The 24,434-nt window shown below is 28.3% G+C and overlaps 1 long non-coding RNA gene across 3 annotated transcripts in view; it reads right to left on the bottom strand.

Annotated features, from left to right (window-relative positions):
• LOC107445625 (uncharacterized) overlaps positions 1–24,434 on the bottom strand; it is a 54,809-nt gene that overhangs the window by 20,807 nt on the left and 9,568 nt on the right. For 2 of the 3 annotated variants that reach the window (XR_011637253.1, XR_011637254.1), the window contains exon 2: positions 8,592–8,623. This is a non-coding gene — a long non-coding RNA (uncharacterized lncRNA). Of the gene's footprint in view, positions 1–8,591; positions 8,624–8,744; positions 8,877–24,434 lie in introns of those variants that run through there. The other variant, XR_011637255.1, reaches the window with a different exon arrangement.

A 24,434-nucleotide genomic window follows, 5' to 3' on the forward strand; every position in this document is an offset into this window, starting at 1 on the left:
CACTTGCAATCTAATTTGAATTCGCATGACTGCTAACTAGTAATATAATTTCACGCGAGAATTATCTAAACTTTTACATAATTTTCTTTGTCAAATAAAAATAATCACGCAAATTAAAGAAAATGGAGTTCGGCGTAAACCTAATTCCCAAAGATCACTTTACAAATTTTACTTATCGACAACAGCAAAGGTTAGACTCAGAGATGAAAGAACACCACAAAAAAAAGTCATTTTAATCTGATGCATATACATCGAAGCTAATTTCATTTTATTTTATAAACGTCGTATAACAGCCGACACTATTTAAGGTTTACGACTACAAATGTTCAACTCCGTAGCCTTGTAACTTTGAACCCAATCCAGAAGACAAGGAAACTCCTGGATCAAGTATTGGAAGAAATTTGTCTTCGTGGAGGACTTTTTGATGAAACTAACCCGCAGTTGCAGGGAGAGGAAAACATGTAGAGGAAAACCTCCCAAGGTTAGCCTGGCGGCAAGGGGACTCTATCCCATAATCCGTCTACGACTGAGGATATTTTATTACATCATTGCGATCGGTGCGAGCTAAATGCGGAATTCGTATCGACCAGCTATCGCTGGGATTCGAACCCGGTTCACCTCATTAAAAGGCGTACGCTTTTGGAAAATCTCTTATGTAAGCAAACTGTTGTCACATTTTGGAATGCGACAACTCATTGGAAAAGTCTGACATTTTTAAATAGCCTAACATTTTTTAGGCTTATTACAATGAGCCCAGATGCTTGCAGGCTAATAAGAAAATATATCACTCATTGTTCAAATAGCCTAATTTATTTCAAAGAACGTACATACTTTTGGGCTGATTAGATAATGTATTATTCATTGATGAATTAGTTTGTTACATACTAGTTCTCCATTCAAAGCGACGGAATAATACAAGGCTCATAGCAATTTAAGCTGTATCAAAATCAGGCTGATTAAGTAAATTTTGTACGCTTTTAATTAAATTCTTAAGTCATAGAGACTGATTTTTATAATGAACCTGAAAAATATCAGATTGAATAAAATACAATCGAGTCTTGTACTATTAACCTGGCATATTGCAAAATGATAGAGAAATTTGTTAAGAATGGGATTTTTAAATTAGCTTACTACTTATATAAACTGTAAACAAAAACTTAACGATTAGAGGCAGAAATTTTTTATGTCTAGTGACTCGAGGACCACTGAGGAGGTCTTGTGATCACTAAGGATAATTTTATGTGAATACTCTCTAATCGGATCAAACCAGAGGCAGTTTACGAATCGTTCCTAGGATTCGAACGAAATATTGGTGCAAAACGAGCCCTTCGGATCTTGAAACAGCTCTGCCCAATCAAAATATGAATAAAAATTGTACATTTTTATTTTAACTTTATGTAACTAAATTTAATTTGTCTTGTTTTTATTTAAAAATTAAAATATGCTTCGCAAAGTAAATAAATAGGAAGTAAAACAAATTAATTGTAGATAAATAAAATTGCATCAGTTCAAAATATATTTTTTACTATGCTAAAATGTAAAAACCTCTTCCAAATATATTCTTTAACTATGAAATAAATTTACAAATTATATTATAAAATATATTTATAAAATTTAACAACTCATCAAGAAGAAATTTTATTGAAAAAAGTGCATAAAATATTTCAAAAAATTAGTTACTGCTCTGATAAAAATTCCAGATTAAATTACGGAAAAAATACCTGCACTCTGGGTGCCGTTACTTTTTATCGTGAAGTTCATTTTTACCGAAGCATGTTATAAAACAAAACAACTGTTATACCTTAATTTTTAGAGTAACAATTACCGTAAAATCACTGAACCACTCTAATTAAATAAGTATTACTGTAAAAATTACGGTATAATATTTTACGGTAAAATGTATTCTACGGATGATGCACCCAACGTGCCGGTACTTTACGCGGGAATTCGATCCGGAATTTTCATAGTGTACTTCAGAATTTAAATTTAATATTGTATAATTAATATAATGAGAATGCGTAATAAAATCAATTTAAATTTCACTTGCAAAATGCTTAATACGATGATTTATTAAGAAGCAAATCGATTTATTATTGTCCCATATAAGCATTAAACTCATCATTTAATTTCTTTTATCAGACATCAAACTAATAATAAATCATTTCGAACCTTGCATTTAGATTAACATTGAAAGGCATGACACCGCTCGTTAAAGAAGGCATAAATGAAAACCATCTTCAGAAATAATTGTTGTCTGCTGTCATCGGTATAAAAACTTGAGCCATTTATGAAGACAAAAAGCAATGAGGAATAATGGACGCAATGATGGAAAACAATGAAATCGAAGGAGTAGTATTGTTTCCGGGGAAATCAACTTACCAATAAGGAAGTCCATTACTCGAAGCTATTTCCTACATTACGTTTAAATATTCTTTCATAGTTGAGAATAATTATTTAAAAATTAAGGGAGTTTTCCAAAGCTCTTTCCCATGAAGAAATAAAGTCATAGTTAGTGGAACTTTAAAAGTGGGAGCTAAGCTAAGTTATTATTATTGCTTTAAGTATTTATTTTAATGGTTATATGATACGAAACTTATCCTTCTAATTAATTGCACTAAGAAACGCAAAAATAACTTCTTTAACATTTTTCTTTCGAAGCGCTTTCACCAAGGAAAATAAAAAAAAAGCCATAGAAGTGCCTTACACTTGAAGCAAAGGTATAATTTCAATATGTCATCTTGACGTGAAGAATTCTCTGGGTTTTAGAACGGACAAATAACTTAAATAATTTATAAGTTATTAAACTTTTTCAAAGATTGCCAATTTGGCTATATTTTTCCTCCTAGATATAAATTATCAAAATCAATGCCTTGTTCCCCTTTCTCTGCAAATTTTTATCAGTCCAGATAATGCAGCGTTTGATAAGTTTTTAAAAATTAAAAATTAGACCCAAACGCTTTTCATTAACTGTGGCTTTCTCCATATTAACGTTTTGCACCATTTTCAGAATATGCATAGAGGGCGCGACTAAAGATAGTTTAAACTTAACCTAACAGTCAGGAATAACTTTTGCAAACTCACAGAAGTTTAAAAAAAAATAGAGCATATTATTCGCAAAAAAAGCATCATTTCATGCGACGACATAGCCTTCGAAAAACATGACTAAAATCAAAATAATTCAAATCAATAAATAATTCTTTATTTCGAATTCTTTTATGAGCCCAAACAATGGAGTAATTTCTAAAACACCGAAAAAAATTAGATCACAATCGCTTTTCATTTTCAAAACTTGGCGATATTTCTTCTTATTGGCATTTTGAGTCATTTTCAATAGTCATGAATAATTGTTAGAAACTGTTAATTGTTAGAAATTGTCAGAAACAGTGATGCTAATTTAGCTATATAACTAAATGTGAATAATCGCATAGATGTATATGGGTAACTTTTCGATATTTTAGAATAATTATTTAAGAGCATTAATCGTTTAATAAAAATGGGAAACAGGTGCGACATTCAGCAAATAAAAATAAAGTTTTTCTTCTCAAATTCAGTGTGTATATTTTTTTTAAATTTTTGACTAAATCAGACTAACTTCAGTGGTGCAATTGAGTGTTTGATATTTTGGAATAATTCTGAACAGCAATCTTCAAAAATTGGGTAAACGAGTGCGACATTTTGTTATCTGATGCAAGATTCCTTTTCTAAGATGAAGTAGGAATAATTTTACAACAATACAAAGAAAACTTTAATAAAGTCATAAATTTGCAACCTTTGGTGTGTTTTAATGAAAAATGTCTAATCAAGATTGGGATAATTCATTGATTGGGAAAATCAAGATTCGCACTTGGGGTTGGAGCATTGGACTAGAAATTTTCGCATTGCCACTAATCACTATGTGAAAGCAGAGATCACCTACATGTGCAGTGCGCAAAATAAAAAAACGGACTATCCTGAACAACTTTCGATTTAATGATTGGATCTTTGCGTTTTAGACTTAATCTTAAAAGTTCGAAGGGGTGACCTCAAATATACTCTAATTAATTATTGCAAACGAGATTTTAAGTTACGAAATTAGACACAAAAACGTACTTACTCTGAATAAACATAATTTTTTTTTGTTTTTCTTCTTGTGGACGTATTCGGATTTCTGACCCTCAAGATATAGGGGTAGCTGAAATCTGGGAAATATGGCCCCAATAGTTTGATCAAGAGAGCGGTCCAAATTTTGGACCGCTTGAGATTTTGCTCGTTTTTTGGGTCTTGACGACAAGACACTTACTGCTTAGTTTGGACTTCCGGCAACAACAGTATGCCAAGCTAAATTCATAAGTCAATCAATTTGTTTCGTAAACTATTTTTTTATAAAATTTATTTCTAAAAAAATAAAGATGAAAATATTTTGAAGAAACAATATTCATTCAAACACCCGGTTATAAACATCCAGGAATCTTTAGTTGTCATTTTTGGATTGTGACATGAGCTATGTTCTGAAAATTTTGAAAATATAATGATTTAGACTAACTTTCTCTACATGTTAGCTAATATATTTTTCCAATTCAGACGCAGATATTCCTATATTTGAGACGACTTTCTCAGTACTTTATATTAGTATATTAATTAATAGAAAGTAACGTTCGACTATATTGCAGGAATTGTCAGATTTTAGTTAGCCAAAGGCTTAAAAATGATAACTTTCTTATATAAATGTATCAAATTATATAAAGTGGGTACTGTTAGTCAATTAAAATAAAACAAATGCAAACTTACCAAAGATTTCTTTATCGGTGTTAACTACTATCTAAGCGATGGGGAGGGAATGTGAGGAGGCATGAGTGCTTTCATTAAGCATATTTGAGTGCATCTGAAGGCGAATTTTTACGGAAATTTTTGTTTATAGACATTTTGTTCGGAAAAATATATTGTTTTTTCCCCCACATACTAAGTTATTGAAAATGAGATTATTTTTAATATTTTATTTCTGTAAAGAAAGAGCTACACCGTAAAACAGTTTTTGTTTTTTTTAATCTCAATTTTTGAACATTTAACATTTTAATTGTAAATCTTTAAAAACATATGATTATCAATTGCCTAAAATACTTTAGCTATTAAGGAATTGGATATTAGCTAAAAAAATTATAATATTATGTGCCAAATAAATTTTATTTCAGTTATTATGTAGTTATAGATATAACGCAAAGGAGTTTCAAACATATGTAATTTTCTTTAACCAAAAACAATAACGTACATTTTCCGAAAGGCTACAAGTCTTAAAGAATAAAACTCAAGATGAACCAAAAAGTTTCCTAATGACAATGAGTTGTTGAGGAAGGAAGTAACTTTAGTTTATATCGATATGGGTTTTTCCAAGTTTCAGGCGTAAAGTATAACTCATACTGTTAAGAGAAAGAAAATTAACAATTCAGGAAAACAACAAAGATATTTCATAACTTAGACAAAAGAAAAGAGTTACTGAAATAATAATTTAGAGAATTATAAGATCTGAACTAATGTAATCTAACTAGATCTGAAATAGTTATAAATATCACTGTAAATACAAACATGAAAGAAATGCATATATAAAGAAGGAATTTAGCGTTGTCTTTGCTTATAGCACGATTTTCTATTTCAAAAGACTCACATTTAATTTTTTTTTACAACATGAAATGTGGGTGTTTAATGTCTTTCTACACCTTTTCCTTCCAAGCTCTTTAATTCTCTAAGCGTTAAATAAGCCAACTCCAAAGCTATATACAAAAAAGAATTATAGCTTTCCTTGCTTGTAGAACGAATTTGCATTTACACGTATTAAACATGTTCTTTAACACACGAAATTTTGAGTTTTGATATCTCCTAACACCTTCCGCTATTCTCTTTAACTTTTATCTAGGCACTAATAAACCCAATTCTCAAGTTATAATGCTAACATGTTCACATGCTTCTGTTCATGTATGCTAATACTTAACATGTTCATATGCACATGACATTTGCTGTCTGATATCTCTAACACGTTCTTCTTCTAAGTTTTTCAACACTCTGATCATTGAAAAAACTAACTTTAAAGTTACCGTAAACCGGGGCGAGTCTACCCATTTTTTCAGTTTGTCAACTTTCAATTAAAGAAAAAAGGCTTTTAATAGGTGTTTCGGAATCGCTATTTATACCTCTTTAGAGCTGTGAAATTGATTTTAGAAAATATTAACAGTTACGCTGTTACTGTATACTTTTATAGAACTGCTGACAAATCTCTCGTATGGGACGAGTCTACCCATTCTACTAAAATGAATGTTAACATTGTAAATAATCAAATTTTACTATTAAATTGTTATTTTAGTTACTATATAGGATATTTATGAAGTAAAATTCATAACTTTATTATATATTCCATTTTTTTATTCATAAAATAACACAAATTGAGTATTTGATCGATTATCACATTTTGATCACAGTTTTGTTTTTATAATCATTAACATTATAAAATAACATTTTTTTCTGATTATTGTTGATAAAAATAAATTAAAATTAATATAAATTTACAATTAAATAATTAATAAATAATAATAATTAAAGATTATTAACAAAATCGAAATTCAAACATTGGGAATCATGAAAAATCCTTTTCCCATTCTTTTGGGAGGTAATAATAATTTATAAATAATAATTTATTTAACTTGCATTAAATAAAAAAAGTTAATTTTGTAATATAAAAATTGAAAAAATAGGTAAAATAAACATATTTTATATTTACATTTATATTTAACCTATAAATTTTCTTATTAATGATAAATTTATCAATGCAGAATTAAAATAATATACTCAAATTCATTTAAAATGACTTAATTTTAATATAAACAAAGTTCTAAATTATATTATTATGCTTTATTAAAACTAAATACGAATGGGTAGACTCGCCCCGCGAATTCTGGCTTTTTGTTTACAACAGCAAAACTTACATTTTTTTTTTTTTTTTTTTTCATATAAAATTAATGTAATCTTAGTCTTAGATAAGTTTATCACTTAACCAAAGGGAAATAGTAATAATAATAATATACTTACGGAGAACCAACTAAAAGTTTGCTGATTTTCAATACAAATCTCTCAAAAGACGTTTGAACAGGTCGGTTAAAAAGACACCAAATAAATAAAAACGGGTCAAACTACTACAGCACCATCTTCCTTAGAGTCTGAACTAAGTTCTCCGTCGGTAAAAAATTTTTTATTTGCAATTTAAAATAGTGAAAATTAAATAAAACTAAAATGGGTAGACTCGCCCCTGGATGGGTAGACTCGCCCCGGTTTACGGTATGGAAAAGGAGAAAAGGGAGTAAAAAAAATTCAATAGAAAGTAAGGATAATAAGCATTTACAGGAAGAAAGAAAACATCCTTAGACTAATTTAATTTCTTATAGTATTTTTGCCATAACTGTCTAAAAAATAATAGCCAGGGTAATAAATTATTCGAAAAATAAGAGAAAAAAAGTGATAAATTTTTTGATATCAAATCTAAGTAAACCTTTACCTTCAAAATATACACTTCAGGAGATATCCTTTTCCGTAAGCTTTCATTTCGCAAAAAAAGTAATCAGTTTTAAAAACACTAGTTTAGGAATATATTCTGCTGGTATTTTAAATTTAGTTTAATTTCTTTATTCACTATAACTATAACAGCAATATCTTGTTTAATTTTTGGAATGCAATGTTTTTTTTTTATTTAATTTTTAAAAAACTTAATTTCAGCGTAAAGCATGAAAAATACACATACGATTATTCTAACGTTTCCTTAAATGGATAAGCATATTTTGTAATCATATAAAAATTTCTTTTTTCATACGAAGCATCTTTCAACAAGAAAGAAATTTATATTTGCTCACTTATTTATTTTTTATTCCAGAACTATAATTCGCACTTATATATTTTTTTAAAAAAACTAACAGAAGTATATTAGCTAAAAATTCAAATTTTCAGATTTATTTTTAAATACAAGTAAATCAATTTAGATATAATTAAAACTGTAAAAAAACTAACAATAAATTAAGGGGATGTTTTTTCAGAGAACTTATTTACTTTCAATCAAAAATCAAGACAATAAATGTTAATTTAACCTTAAAATGGTTTTATAAATTATCGTTATAATGGATTAATAAATGCATCAAACCATTTTAAAGCTAAATTAATAATTACGTTTAAATGATTTAATGAATTTATTTAGGTAAATTTGAAGAACACAACAATAAGAACTTTTGAGTTCTCAAATATATGATTCATAACTTATAATAATTAAGATATTATTGGGAGTGTAAATTCCTTAACTTAAAATAATTAATTAATTAATCGTTATACATAAATTCCATTCAAAATTGAAATTAGTTCACAAGAGTTTAAAATTGAATTAAACAGACAAGTAGCTCGAAACATACATTTATTTGTGTAACTGGCATGCCAAGTTTTGTCAAAATTTTTAATTAAAACTTAAAAACAGTAAGAAAAAAAATAATTTCACTGTAAAAACAATAATAGTTTTAAAAAAATCATAATTAAACAGTAAAAATAAGAAGTATAATTTTAAAAACAATTAAAAGTAAAGCAAAACATACCATTAATTATCTTGATCAACAATTCCTCAGCACTAGAAAAAAAAAATTAAATAAATTAAATAAACATTTCGAAAATGCTTTTTCACTCTAACACAGCATGAACTTCTAAAATACATTTTTTTACAAAAATGTTAGTTAAAAATATTTGTTTACATAAACAACTTAATCCCAAAAAGCATGTCGCGTGCAACCATAACGCGAAAGAAAACTATCTCGAATACTGCGCAGTTCCGAGAATCAAGTTGTCTGAGAGTTCCTGGTCACGTGAGTAAGGCCTTCGCTTACTCCTCCTCAATGGAATGGCCATGGGAACTCGACACAAGGCATTCGAAGACTCACTTGTTTGGCGAATTCTCTACAACTGGCGACCTCGAACCCATGTTAACAAGTGTGTGTGTTTGTGTGCTTCTATTTATTTTTATAAATTAATATTTTTATCCAGCAATGGAAGGGTAATTAAAGAGATAAAACAGCTTGCAGATATCAAAATAAAAGTATGAACTGGACTTTTTTTATATAATAATGATTAATTCTGCAAGTCCGAAACGCAGGAGTATAAGGGTCTGGGTGGTCTCGCTTACAGTCTTTAAATGGCTTAGTATTTGACAGGTAAAATTTAACCAGAAAGCATATATTCTTCAATTTAGCAAAATAATAACAAATTTGGTTTAGAATTTACATTTAATTAAATTAAATTAAATTAAATGAGAAGAAAACGAGTATATAAAACATTAAGATAAAATAAATCTAGTGAAATAAGGATTTCCTTTCCACTGAGAAACGTTAATTTTCCTATTTTATCTTATTTTATTATTTTCCTGTTAAATCTATTTCTTGCTCTTCATTTACTTTCCAAATGCATTATTTATTTTAAAAAAGAAAGAAAAAATAATTCAGACATTTTAAAAGTTTTTTAACATAAAATAAAAGTTCTTATTAAGTGAAAGAAATAATAAAACGGAATAAATTTATTAATGTATAATGCACATTAATTATTAATGTATATTAATTTTTAATGTATATTATTAATAATGCATATTATTAATGAATATTATTATTAATGCACATTAATGTTAATGCATATTTTTAATATACATTGGTAATACATCTATTTAATGTATATTAATTATGCTATTTACTGCATCATTGATAATACAGTAAATAGATGTAATTGGTTTTATAATTCAGAAAAATGTCTTTTCGACGTGGCGGTTATAAAAATAAATTAAATTACAAACTTAAGCTTTTTTTATTAGCAAGTAGGAGAATTTTAGAAATAAAACTAATTAAAAACACATATTTTTTTCAGTATAAACTTTATTCAATGTTCTCACACGAAATATTAAAAGCAAAATTATTTAGAAAATTTTTTACTGAGTTTCAAAAATAAATAAATTAATAATAAGAAAAAAAATACTACTGATGGCTCTTTACTAAGAAAAACCGTCGACCGTCATATTTTTTTGCAGAGCAAACCGATCTCATTATGCAGTATTACTGGATATAAGTTAAAAGCATTTGCAGAGGGCGTCCGGAAAAAAACTTAAAATAGAATAATTTCCTTTCCATAAATAGTACTCAAAATATTTACACAATATTCGCATCTCAAAATATTTTCCTTAATATATAAAGTTGCGACAATGATTTAATTGAATACGTGAAACTGAAATTATACGAAGTCGTAATTCGAACGTAAAATAGAAAGCATTCGCAAGTGAAGATTTAAAAGAACGAGTAGGTAAAAAAGTTGTGCTAAATCAGAGCAATTTATAAAAATTTTTGTGTGCTTAAATTACTCACTGTATCTTTTTTTTTCGTAACAAACTTAACTCTTAAGTTTACGTCATCTACCAGTTCATCCCACAGACATAAACGTTTTTTTTTTCTTTCTTTATTCCTTGGCAAGTGCTAAAAAAAACGTCTGATGGTTCTTAAAATAGTCGGGGCGATTCAGACGAAAGAGCTAGTAAAAAGCTCACAACATAAACTCCAATGACAAGTTGATTCAGCAACCAAAGTGCAATAACTTACCTACGTACCAATTTAACTGCCGGCTAAGTTGCCAAATTTTCTAAAATGCAGACTTCCTTCAACTAGTCCCGTTTTGCACGAATAATCTTCATCCGGTGTTAACAAATCACGAGTTCAAAGTAATGAGTTTTAAAATGTGTCAAATGGTGCTTAGCGAAATCAAAATATTTAAAAAAAAAAAAAAACCTCGTGGATAACAAAAGCGGAGTTTGGGAGAAGATAATAGTAAATTCATCAAATAATATTGAACTGAAATAAACAAAATTCAATTGTCTTACACTGAGAAAATATGTTCAAAACTACCAGAATGTGGTAAAATGTACCATGCTTCTTGCTCTATGGAAAAATCAAAAAGTTCGATAATTTTTACTGAAGCACTTTGGTAATGATTTTGGAAAAATTTATAATAAAATATGGCTTCATAGTATGTGATAAAATTCGGTAATTTTTATCATGATATCTCAGAGCATGGCATAAAAACCATTTATTCGGGTAAATTTACTTTCCAACTTTGTATATTTACTATGGTTTGTCTATGTAAGGAACTCCCCAAACCATTTGTCTGGACCTGTGGCGGTGACTATGGTTACGAGTTATAACCATTTCAGGTGGGGTCCTGTTTAGGACGGTTTTGGCTCGGGTCCGCGAAAGAAAGGGATCTTTTTCTTCGGTGTATCGTGATAGCCCTAGAGTGAAGAGAAATCATCATTGAACCCGAAACAGTGTTTAGAGCGTTCGATTATCTTTCCACTTTTTTCGAAAGTTTCTATTTCGGAAATGTTATACATGTTATAAATGTTATATATGTTCGGAAATGTTATTTTCAAAAATTATGTGCTTTTTTGTGTATCAGTTTTTTTTTCCTGATTTTCCTCGCTATTATGTGTCCAAATATTCAGAGAAATTTAAATTTATTATTTCTATGAATAATGGTTAATAAATAGGAGAAAAGTTTTTATAAAATTGCTTAAAGCAGTTTGATGTAAACATTTTATTAAAAAATAACTCATCTGTAAAGTTCCTATACATCGCAAATCAATTTTTAAGAAATACAGAAAAAGTAAAAATAAATTTGCAAATGAAAAGAATTGGAATTATTTTTCAATATATGGCGTGGAAAATTATAGAGACTTCATTAAAGTAAAAATAAAAAAATGTAATGAAAAAACTTTGAGAGCTTCAAATAGTTTGATGAGTGTTGATAAAAAATTATCATTGTTTGATTTAGATTTCATCCTAGTATCGATAATTTGTTTTTCGCTTCAGAAAAAAAGATATTATTTAGGATTAAAAAAAACTATAAATAAAATTTTAAAAAAACGTCTCCTTAACATGAAGACTTTAAAATACGCATGAGCAAAATTTCAAATGTTAAAATTTAAATGCCAAAGGGTAGCAAGGTATTAAAAACTGACATTTATACTTTTAAACATCTCATTGTATTATTCTCTGAAATATGTCCCTTCCTTTAAAAACATTTCAATTAACTGAATAGCAGCCAACTTGTATGATCGCCGGGACAGAGTTTTCAAAGAGATAAAATAACATTTAAGATATTATGAATTTTCTAATGCTTGAGCTATTTTACCAACACTTAAATGCATAGTTTCCTAATACACCTTATGCATTAAATAAATAACCCCAAGAAACTAAAGCAGTAAGATATTACTCGATTAAAAACTCCATTTGCTTCAAAAATATGCAACAAAACATTCAAAAGGTAAGTTGTCTCTCCCCTTTATTTTTTCCTTTTTCTTTTGCAACTTTACGTTTTATATATCAAATCACTTTTGTTCCTTCTCATTCACGTCTGATAACTCTTGCAAATAGGCGCCTGTTTTTCAGCGCTTAAAACATGCAGACTTCCAAAATCGGTTTGCATATCGTTAAAGTTCAAAAGTGTTTTTTTCTTCTTCATTTCATCAACTAATTTATTGTTTGTTCAATTGTATTTATAGACTTGATTCTTTAATAAATAAATAACATCGTGTTAATTTCTTTAATTGTTGCATTAGGTTAATTTAAGCGTACAGAAACGTTGCTGTTGTTCTCTCAAATATCATATTTTCGCTCAAGATCATGTTTTTTGCTCATTATCCACTAGATAGAGTCTAGTGGATAATGTGCAGATTATCTAAATAGTTCGTAGATTATCCAGATAGTTTGAGAAATGAAAAAAATTATTGGCACTTTAAGGATCACTCTTGTTAATTTGCCTATTAGCAAAAAACTGATAATAATTGATTTCTAAAATTTAGCTGTAAAATATTCTTAGGTTTATATTAATGATTTGTTATAGCAGAGATGATACTGATTAATTTTGTCAGAAATTATGTATCTAGTTCTTCTTACAAAATAAAATTCCAAAAGCTTATAGGAATTATGCGTACAAAATATATTGTACTATATAAAAAAAATAATCAACGCAATACGCTAACGCAGTACATTCCGATAAATGCTTTAACTGAAGAAATTGGATATTAATGAGTAACATTTTCGTTATTACATATTTCCAAAAAGTTAAAATGCCGAACTATTTATAAGTTTCAAAACATTGCAGTTAAAGTACTTGACAACAAGGTGAAGAGGCAAGGAACTTTCTATTTAAAATCTACAATGGCTTCCCAAAAATAAAACTGAAATTTTATGATAGTGTTTTAACACTTTATCTGACAAGTTTTAAGTGCGAACATCTGTTAAAGAAAAGGAGGCTAAATTTAAAAATCCCCTTGTGCACCCAGAAATGCCGAGAGTGCATGTTTCAGCGATAAACTTGCTATTTTTCAACTAATTATTAGACAATATGATCTTAAAGTAAAATTGTCATCTATTATAGTTTACTGTATAGAAAGGGGAAAATATCCCATCGCAGAGAAACAATATTCTGGTAAACTTACAGTAGTTCATGATAATGACGTTTCTGGTTTTAAAAGAATACAATTTTGCTAATAAAACCAAAATATATGGTATTTATAATCCCTTTTTCATACCATGCTCTAAGAAATCTAAGAATCTTTAAAAAGAAATTGGCCTTTTTTATTGAAGTTAATTTTTTATTTTTGTTTTACAGTTTGACTTACATTATTCAATTCATATTTGTTTCCTGTAATACGTTATTTATTCGAAAGGGGCCAAATGTTCTTTCAAACACCATTTTTAAAATGCTTCTTCAAATTGATCCTAATTATTCTTTTTCGTAAAACATACTTCCTTATAAACAATACTGCCTCTTACACGCTATTTCTTTCTGTTTATATTCTTTCATTAAACAAGATCAATTTTACTTATTTTATTTGATTGATATCTGTCACTTGTAACTTACTCTTACTGAGTTAAACTTTCCCAAAAATGGGACTTTTGAAAGATTCTGTTTTCGTGACATAGTGAAAAGTCAATTTTCATGATAAAATAGTTTGTAAAGGGAGAGTTACGATTAAATAGTCTGTGAATGATTGATTTTCACGGTAAAATATTTTATAAAGGTACGTAAACGAACATGAATTTTAAATAGCCTTTGATAAAATGAACACATTTTGCAGCAGAAATTCTATTTTTAGTTATGTTTTTTTTTAATAATTTAAAACGTCTAACTGCATGTTCATAAATTTTCTGATTATCAATAAGCTCAGACCATTTCAAGCTTTCAGTTCGTACAATTCAATACGTAATTAATTATTTTTCAGATTTATCTCCTCAATTAAGAAACTTAATTAAAAAACGTCATGAAATATATTTGAAAATAATTCAAATTTACATTTTTAAAAACATATTACGGTACTCTGTAAATCTATGAAACATTAATTCTGTTTGTTAAGTCTTTTACCATGCTTATAAGTCGACGAGTGCTTTAGAGGTGTATGATTTTGAAGGTCATCCATAACCTTCATATCATCCATATATAATTAACATTTATTAATGTTGTGAATTTTTATAAGGGACAAAGTGTATAATTCACGTGATATTTTAAGGTACTATAATGCTTTTGGCAATCTTAAATGCAATTGTTCGTTATTTTTTTAGGTTCATTTTTCTGTCACCATTTTGGCAACATTTAAGCATGATAAATAATTCCATAAAATTTGTTTTTTCAAACAATGTCTTGTTCGTAACCCTCATTCAAATTCCATTTTAAGTTATTGCGATTGATACAATTAATGTGTATAAGTTTAATTTAGAAAAATGTTTTTCTTTAAAACGAAATTATATAATTATTAACACTAAGAAATCTATCTTTATATTATTTCTAACTGTAAATAAAATAATGTGCAAAATTGATTTATTACTAATGCTTATAGTATTGAAGTGTATATTTGTACTTAATTGTTTAACGCATATTTTGAGAAAAGAGTTTTAAAAAAATATTACTTCACTTTGTAATAATTTAGTAAAATTTACTACTTAAATACAAAATATTTACGTATACAAGAAGGAGGGGAAGAGATTAGTTCCTGCAATTTATGAACAGTATAAAAATATTTAAACTTATATGCCGTGCTACCAATGCAAAATGTATTTTATTTTTATGTTGCATCTAAGATTGAATAAATAATGACAAACATCTTGTAAATTGTGTTTGGAAAGTCAAATTAAAATTGTTAGGATCAACGAGGCGACTTTGACAGCAGCCTCGAGAAATTGTTTGAGATGAGAGGATGAAGGAAAATTAAATTTCTTTCGCAAAAACGCATTTTTTAACTTTTTTTAAAATATTGCACTCTAAAAATATTCATTACATTTTCTTCGAGCATGACTTTATTACAACTTAACTATAGTAGTTGTATAAGATAGAAATAAATAGTAAGATTTTTAATAATATATGGGGGAAACTTTAAATTTTTTAAAGATTAATTAAAAATGAATAAGATTTTTAAAAACTTATGGGAGACTAATAAGTAAAGAAGTAGGCACATTTCTGCATGTAGTACAGCAGGAAATTATATATTTCGGAACTTATATTTCGGAAATATTTACATTTTCCTTCATCCAAAAATTTAACTAGCGGAACTGATGTTATGCAATTTTGGAATTACAACATTTCGTATGAAACATTTTTAGCATGTATTAAATCATTTTGTGACATTTTAAAAACGTAAATAAAAAGTTGAATTTATAATAGTTGTTTAAACGGGGTATTTCGATATTTAATAAAGTAAATTAAAAATGCTTTGGGAATATTTTAAATACTTCAAAACATAACTATAATATATATATATCTGTTACATTTATGAAACCATTTATGCAAATTGTAAATGTAAATCTGAATTATTTTATAACGAAATCATTAAGTAGTTTATTAGTAAAATTGTATGAAATTATAAATCGCGAAGTCTTATTTAATTTAATCAAAAATTATGAATTATAAATGAAAGATTTCTTTACAATAATGAAATATGTATTGAATTTTTATTCATTTGATTATTATTTATATCGGGTTTCAACTCAAACCCTCATGGAGCTTTTAACTCGGTTTTCTGAAAGTGAGAAAAAGCTCGCATCTAATTCGGATAAAAAAATTTATTTGGCTTAAATTAATAGAGTATTCGTGGAAGCAATATTAGAACAATAATACTTTTTTGAACTACACTTTGAACTAAACCGTCAACATGAATTTTAATTAAAATTAAAAAAACTTTTTTAAAATGTTATTTCTTTAGATTTAGGAACTATTTAAGCGATTTAACTCAATTTTTAGTTTTTTCATTTATATACGTACACTGTGAAATATTCCGTATGAAATTACGGTATGAACTTTTGGTCCATCATCCGTAAACTCCATTTTTACTGCAAAATATTACACCGTAATTTTACAGTAATATTTATTTAATTGGAGTGATTCAGTGATTTTCCGGAAATCATAACTGTAAAATTATGATACATTCATGAGATGTTTCCCTTTTTATACGTAGTTTAGTACTACATAAATAACTTTTAGTATTATTATTTTAAAAAAATAATAACATAAATAGCTCAAAAACTATTTTCTAAAGAGGATTAAAAATGAAAATCTATTGCAAAAGTGATGCGCTCTGTGTTTTATATTTCAAGTATGACAAAAATGGAATTATTTAATACTTCCTACTAGTCCCCTTGAAAAACGGAGTTTTAGAAAATTTATTCTATTTAATTATTTACTACTTTTCAGTTATATGTCACAAAATTAATTTTGGAAAGTAATCGAAACTTTAAGTGACAATAAATTCCTATTCGCGATATAATCACGATACATTTTGCTAGTAGCATTTAGCTCTACTGACTAAACTACCGGGAACCACATTTTCTAGATTTCAATTCCGGCCCCTCTTCCATGTCTGGAAAAAGTTTAAAATCTAAAACCGTCATTAAAAAAAAAGGTACTTTAGATGAAATATTTTTTTTGTATCCGATTTCATACCTTAATTAATCGTGAACATTAAAGTTAAATTGAATAACTATCTCTCAATACTCTCGATTGCAATCGTGAAATCAGCAGTTCAAACTCAATACCTTTACTTCGTTATACGAAGTCAGTCAAAAAATAACTTTAAGTTAAACATCAACTTGAGTTTAGAAAATGACCTGATAGTTTCACAGCACAACAATCTTTATCCTGCTCTTCATCCGTTATTCGAAAAGAAAAACAAAATACGAGGAAGAAAATATTAACTATGTCCTAAAATAGGCGATAATTAAGGCCTAAAAAAACTTGAAAATAAAACTTACAAATAAGTTTAAAAGCTTGTTTGTTTTATCAGTTTTCATTAAAAAAAATATATGCATTAACGGAAAATTTTTCCATAACATTAAGGGCAACAGCCGTAATTAAACTCGTTTAAAAAAGCAATTATATTGAATCGTATTTCATTCGTATTATGAATAATATCACTCTTCTAGGAAATGGAGGAGAAGTACAAAATTATTTTTGGAAATTTTGGTCTATATTTCTAGGAAAACGAATCCTGAACTTAGTTCAACCGATTACTCATATTAAATGCACGGAAAAGGCATAAAATTCGCACATTTCCAACAAACACCAGTTCGAAACTTCGATACTAAAGTGGCAGGTGATAAAAGATGATTATCAAACAAAGGAAGTACTTACAAAACAAAGCAGCTGCTGAAATTTGTCAGAAAACAAAAATTGAACAGCTGAATGTTAGGGACTCCACGCACGGAAGGGTTTTTAACATCTTCCCTTCCTTTAATTTTCTGAACAGTCAGGAAAATAATACTATATCCTTCAAACTGTATGGGCAAGTGAGTTTTAATGTTTTGACTTTAAACGAAACAAAACTCGGAGTAATTAAAAAATAGTATTATAGGAATGCAAAACTTAACAAATAATGACGGTATCCAAATGGAAACTTTAATACCGTTTTTTTTAATTTATTCATTTTTTTTTCAAAGTAGTGTTAATAACTAAGAATTGAAAAACTGGTAGCATTGTTCATCGGCTACAATGTAAACAATTTCGGATCAAATTACGATATAAAGTACCGGCACTTTACGTGCATTATCCGTAAAATTCATTTTACCGTAAAATCCATTTTTACCGTAAAATATTTTAACGTAATTTCTACAGTAATGCTTATTTAATTGGAGTGATTCAGTTGTTTTACTGCCATTATTACTGTGAAAATTATAGTATATCAGATTTTTTATGTTCGTAACATGTTCCGGTAAAAAAGGATTTTAAGAATTTTATTAAAAGATTTTACGTACCATAATTTGATCAGATATTTTTTACAATGTATTTAACTTACATCTCTACATCTCTGGGTAAAGGTATACAATCTGAGGTCCAGGAACAGCATCTGACCCTCAATTGGTTTATGTGTGGCCCTCTGTCTTGTGCACAAAGAATAATTTGAAAACTTCATAAAAGAAACTATTTAGTAAACTCTGACAAAGGTGCTAAATCGTTACGAAAATTTTTTAATTTTTTCAAAAATTTGAGTGACTTTTAAAATTTTTCTTTAGATATAAATGTTTAAAACAAAACATCAATGTTAAATTCAAAGATTTATTTCAGAATTAAAAGAGGTTATTCAACAGTATTCAAAAATATCAAAATTGTATTTTCTTAGAGAAATTTTTTATTTTATGGAAAAATAAAAATTTGAGAAAGATGTTACCCGATTTAAATATTTTTATTCTTGATATTTTCTTATCTAATGTCTTATTTTAAGAACCTTTAACATTTTCAGAAAAATGAATAAATTTAGTTTTTTAGAGGCGTAACTTAATACCCTTTAATTGACATAATTTTTTTTTTACTTCATCGCCACCCTTGAAAATACAATCATGTAACCCTCCTCATAAAAAGATTATGCATCAAAGCTTTTGAGTCCACAATTTTGCTCTATCTGAAATACTCTATCTGGACACTAAATTAACTAATAAATAATTTATCGATGATGCGAACTTAACTAAAATTATCAGTTTTCACAACAAGTCAATTTTGGGAAAAAGGCTACTATTTAGAGGTTGACGTCTATCTTTTCAAATATAAATATTTGAATCATGTTAATTTTTAAATAATTTAAAACATAACTTGTGTGAGTTAGTGTAAGATTGGAACAAATTTTTAGGAACTTTATTCAAGAATAACTGTTTTGAGACAAGTTAAAGCAACGATCATATCACTAGAATTACCTTATTTTATTAAAAATAATATTATAAATTTGGTATAAGAAATTTAATGTCACTTTGTTAATATGTATTATAAAATTTTGGTGAAATAAATTTTAGTTGTCAAATAAAGAAAAGGGGAGTAATTTATTCGTAATATTTTTTAAAATTGGGAAATTTTTGCTTATGGCCTGATTCATTTAATCTATAGTACTGTTGAACAAATAAGGAAAGTTTTTAACACTTTCTTGCCTTGACAACATACATAAATAACATATGTGTAAATAACCTAAATAAATATAAGTAAAGATCTTTGTTTTTTTAATGAATTTTTAGAATAATCCATGAAAAAACTAAGTAATTATTATTGTTTACTTTTTTTGTTGACCACAGCTCCTTGCATCAAAATTTTCAAAATACAATAAAATTATTTTAATAAGCCATGCACTGTAAAAAATTCCATATAAAATTACAGTATAAAGTACCGGCACTTTGGGTGCATCATCCGTAAAATCCAATTTAACCTAACACCCGTTTTTACCGTAAAATATTATACCGTAGCTTTCACAATAATATTTATTTAATTAGAGTGATTCTGTGATATTTCTCTAAAAATTAACGATATATCATAATTTTCGTTTGTTCATATTGTTCTAGCAAAAAGTACGGGCACCCTCTTTTTACCGTAATTTGATTAGAACTTTTTTACCATGTGGTTTCTTAAAGATATTTTTGAAACATTAATGTTTAGCAGAATACTTATCTAGATTTTTTTACATCTGAAAGGGGGTAAAATATTAAATCCAAGAAAATAAACAATAACTTTTTGTTTTAACAATTATTTCATTCTAAAATAAATATGATCCCCAAATTATACGAAATTTACTGCTCATACCTCCTGTTTTACTTCCCAGGGATAATTTTATGAGAAATTTCGGCCCTTTGACGGACCTTTCACAAAATTTATTATCGTTATTAGACCGCAAACTAGTTTATCTTTAAAATGGACCCTACACCAAATAGTTTTAATCATTGAAACCTTATTTTACATGTTTTTCACTACTTCACAAAAATAGACCCTCGCACAAAAATTCTGGATGAACCCCTATAGTCGTATTTAATTGAAATCTAAAAATGAAATCATTATAATAACCTTTAAAATAAAAATTGACAGTGAGCATAAATTATATCGATTAAGAAGAAGAAGAAGAAATAGTAATTCAGTTGAGTTTCTGGATCTAAGAAATGTGGATCAGACAATGAAAGGGTGTCCATGGGAACCGTGGAGTTACAACAATAACCACGCGCATAATTCATGAAAAATTGATGTTTCTGATTGCAGACTATACTAACGATATACATAACTACATTAGTGGAGTAAATGAACTGGGAGCGCCCTTATTATTTACTTAAAACACATACTTAAAATTCACAAACTAAACCCACATGGTAGACAACAAAGACTAAATAAATCATAATTCATAATTACAGTGAAAATTTGAATTTAAACAATGGAATGACGTAAGAGAGGAGAGCAGAAGCTAATTCTAACCACTTCACTTCATGGTGATTTGAACAAAGCAAAACTGGTTAAAAAACATCGCCTCCAAAAGAGTTTTGATTCTCTTCATTTGGAATAAAAGCTTAAAACTGCGAAAGTATAATTACAGTAAATTAAGGAATGTTATAAGGATTAATAACTGGAACACATAAAAGGAAATGAGTGTGGAATGTTTGAAATTAAATGAAAATAATTAAATAATTTATTATAGTTCGATTTACCTACATTATCTAAAATGTTATCAAGAGGAAAATTTAAAAACACTTCATCTATAAGCAACACCTCATCTGTCATCTATAAAATTAAATATAAAACATCAATGCATTCCTCCAAAATCTTCAACTACAGTGGCTTGTTGAGGAAGAGCGACGCGACAAGATTGATGGAGTTACTGAAGTGACGGAATGAAAAAAAAAATGTTCTGAAGATTTTAAATGTAATTATCACTGTAATGAAAAATATAAAGACAAACGCTATCTACACGAGCAACTTTGAGGAAAAGTGCAATTTTGTTTACATTTATTTTATCGTAATTTATGCAAGATACAGTAAAACGAGTTTACTACTTCTTTTCATTTTTTTTCTTTATAAAAATGGATCAAACGGACTAGCACAATATCTATTTGTCCATTCCTAGACATTATTAGCTATTTTTTTTTCCATTTATTAATACATTTATTTAATTATTTGTATAATTATCTTTTTCGTTGACAAAGCACAAAAAATAACAACATAAATTTTTAATGAAGAATTAGTTGAATTTAACTTAGACCTTTTCTCCTCAAATTATTATATTCAAACACTTGACTCTTTGATTTAACTCGTGCACTCAGCACAAAACTAAATAACTTCTGACCTAATGAGCAAATTAATACGGATTGAGTATAGCAAATGAAGCATCTTCGTAGTTTGTGAGTTCATCTTAAGATATGATAATTCAATAATGCAAATAATCAATTCTTAAAATGCGTAAATTCTCCCAATTATTATTTCATATCGACCATTTACGTCTCTTTTTTTTTACTGCTTTGTTTTTGACCAAATAGGGGACCGTAACTCAACCTAAAAAATATAGTCCCAATATAGTCGCTTGGTTGATCGTAAGTTTCAGACCCTTATTGTTATTATTACTATATCATGTAGTTCTAAAGATGTTTGATGAATAAAAATGTTTAATTTAATTTTTCGAGAAGTACTGTTTATTAGAAATGAAACGGGGTGATCCCCTAACATGAACTAGGATTCATGATCTTAAATTAATTTTCGGGCTCATGATAAAGGTTTCATAAACAAACCGACTGCTTCAAAACTAAACAAATACACAAAAATCCATTTAATTCAGAAACCAATCGAAAGAAAATGTAAAAAACCATTAAGTGTACAAATTTAAGAATTATTACATTCGTAAATAAGTAATCTCAATTACATAATTTGTCATTTCTCTGTGCAAAATTTCGGCTTCATACTTAGTGAGATTTGAACTCTATCTGTCCTATTTAATTTATGACTCTGAAGGACTTGGGTGCGAAAACTCCCCTTGATTTCAATTTGGGGCAAGCTCAGACTTAAAATTTTGTGTCTCGGTGAAACAGTGAGTCCTAACTCATCCCTAATATATATCTCCCATCCCGTATTATAACTTTAAAAGGTCGCTAGGCTTTCTAATCTAAAAATAAAGTGCTGTTCTAAATTAAATATTGTTTGATAAAAGAGGACCCACCATTTAAACCACCACAGGAAAAATTACCAAAATTTTATTTTCCGCTCAACTCAAATCAAACTTGCCTCCATTTTTATTTCTCACGCAGTATCGCTGCTTAAACCGAGAGGACGTAGAGAGAATCAAGCAGGATACGCATCCCGTCATCAAGCAACACCATCAGAGGATTCGGGGACAGAAATGGCACAAGGAAGTCGTCTGGGGTCGTACGCCGTGATGATGAGAGTGACAACAAGCCGGATGACAATGAAATTAATGTGACACTTTTTTTTTTCTTCTTCATTTTGTTCTCGTCATTACCTTTCAGTCAAGATTTTATTTTATTTTTTTTAACCAAGGACTGAAATAATTTTCCCCTTCCGATACACTTTTTTTTCTACAGAGGAACGAGTGATTTTTACATTGTATTGTTTCCCTGTTTTGTTTTCAGCTTATATCACCAATGATTAAAGATTCAAATTGCTTTCCTAGTTTAAATAGAAGTTACACTCAACTAAACGCTGATAATTTTTGCTGTCACAAACAATTTAATCCTGAAATTTCTCATTGTAAACTCATATAATGTAAAATAAGGGTAATTTTCTTGAAAAAAAAATTTCATTTAGCTTATTTTCCGGAATATCAAGTTTTTTTTTCTTCACAAAACCTTTAATGAGATTATTTTAAATCAGATATACCTAAATTTTTGAAACCAAACCCAAAATCAATGGCCAGTGTGATTTGCGAAACCAAGAATCTGTTGAAAAAAAATTGTTAATTAAATATTCATAAATCGTTAATTAAAAATTCACAATTTGGTCACGAGAAGAACCAAGAACCCATTAGTGTTACGTCAACTATCAAACCAAAGCGAGTCAATCGGAATAAGCAAAAGAGTGGATAAAAAAATGGTTATGCATCTGTAATGAATATAGGTATGGTTATTGATTATAGTTATCGACAAGGTTCGAATCCCAGCGATGGCTGTTCGATACGAATTCCGCACCGGCTCATACCGATCACATGGTTGAAATAAAATAACCTCAATGATAGACGGATCATGAGTCAAAGTTTCCTTGCCTTTAGGCTAACCAGGGAGATTTTCGTGATTTTCCTCACCATGTAATGCAAAATTGTTAGTTGCATCATAAAGTCCTCAATGAAAGCAAATTTCTCTCAATATTTGATTCAGGAGTTCTCTTGTCTTCTGGATTGGGTTCTAAATTACAAGGATACGAAGTTGAACATTGGTAGTCGTAAACACAAAAATTGTGTCACCTGTTCAACGACAGTTATAAAACAAAAAATGGTTATCAGTAGAACACGCTGTTACAAATTTTGGAGGATGGTGAACTAAAATATCATTTTAATTAGCTGCTTCCGTGATATAATGCTAAGGTCAATGGCCTGTGCAATTTTGCAACCCAGGAATCTATTATTATAAAGCCGAGCACTAACATGCGAAGAAGCATATTATTGTTCATCTTAAACTTAAGTACAAATGTTTTAATTTGAAAGGAAACAGTTCATATCAACACCGTATTGAAATTTTAGTCAATTTATGACATATAACGGTTTAAGAAAGGTGCCGACGTTCTGGCTCCAGATGAATGAAGCAGTGGTTGTCTTTAAAATCATAAATAGAAACCTCTTTTTTATTGCAGATTTGAATTCTCCAATAAAAAGTACCCCCATTTGAGTTGCATGTCTTTCCAGTTTAGTTTACAGATGGGGTAGAAATTACGAAACAAATATGAGGTAAACAATATGAGATAAGCAAATATGAGGTAAAATTGTTTGAAGTGGGAGATAGATCAAAAAATGCATGTCAGACTGACAAATAAAAATAATCTTTCATTTTTTTGAAAATCCTAACTAATGACACTAAACACAATCCCCACCGCTGAGAGTTGGCCCAGTTAAGTAGGTGGGAAGGGGGTCATGT

This window comes from Parasteatoda tepidariorum, chromosome 1 (assembly GCF_043381705.1).
Source record: "Parasteatoda tepidariorum isolate YZ-2023 chromosome 1, CAS_Ptep_4.0, whole genome shotgun sequence".
NCBI classification, from domain to species: domain Eukaryota; kingdom Metazoa; phylum Arthropoda; class Arachnida; order Araneae; family Theridiidae; genus Parasteatoda; species Parasteatoda tepidariorum.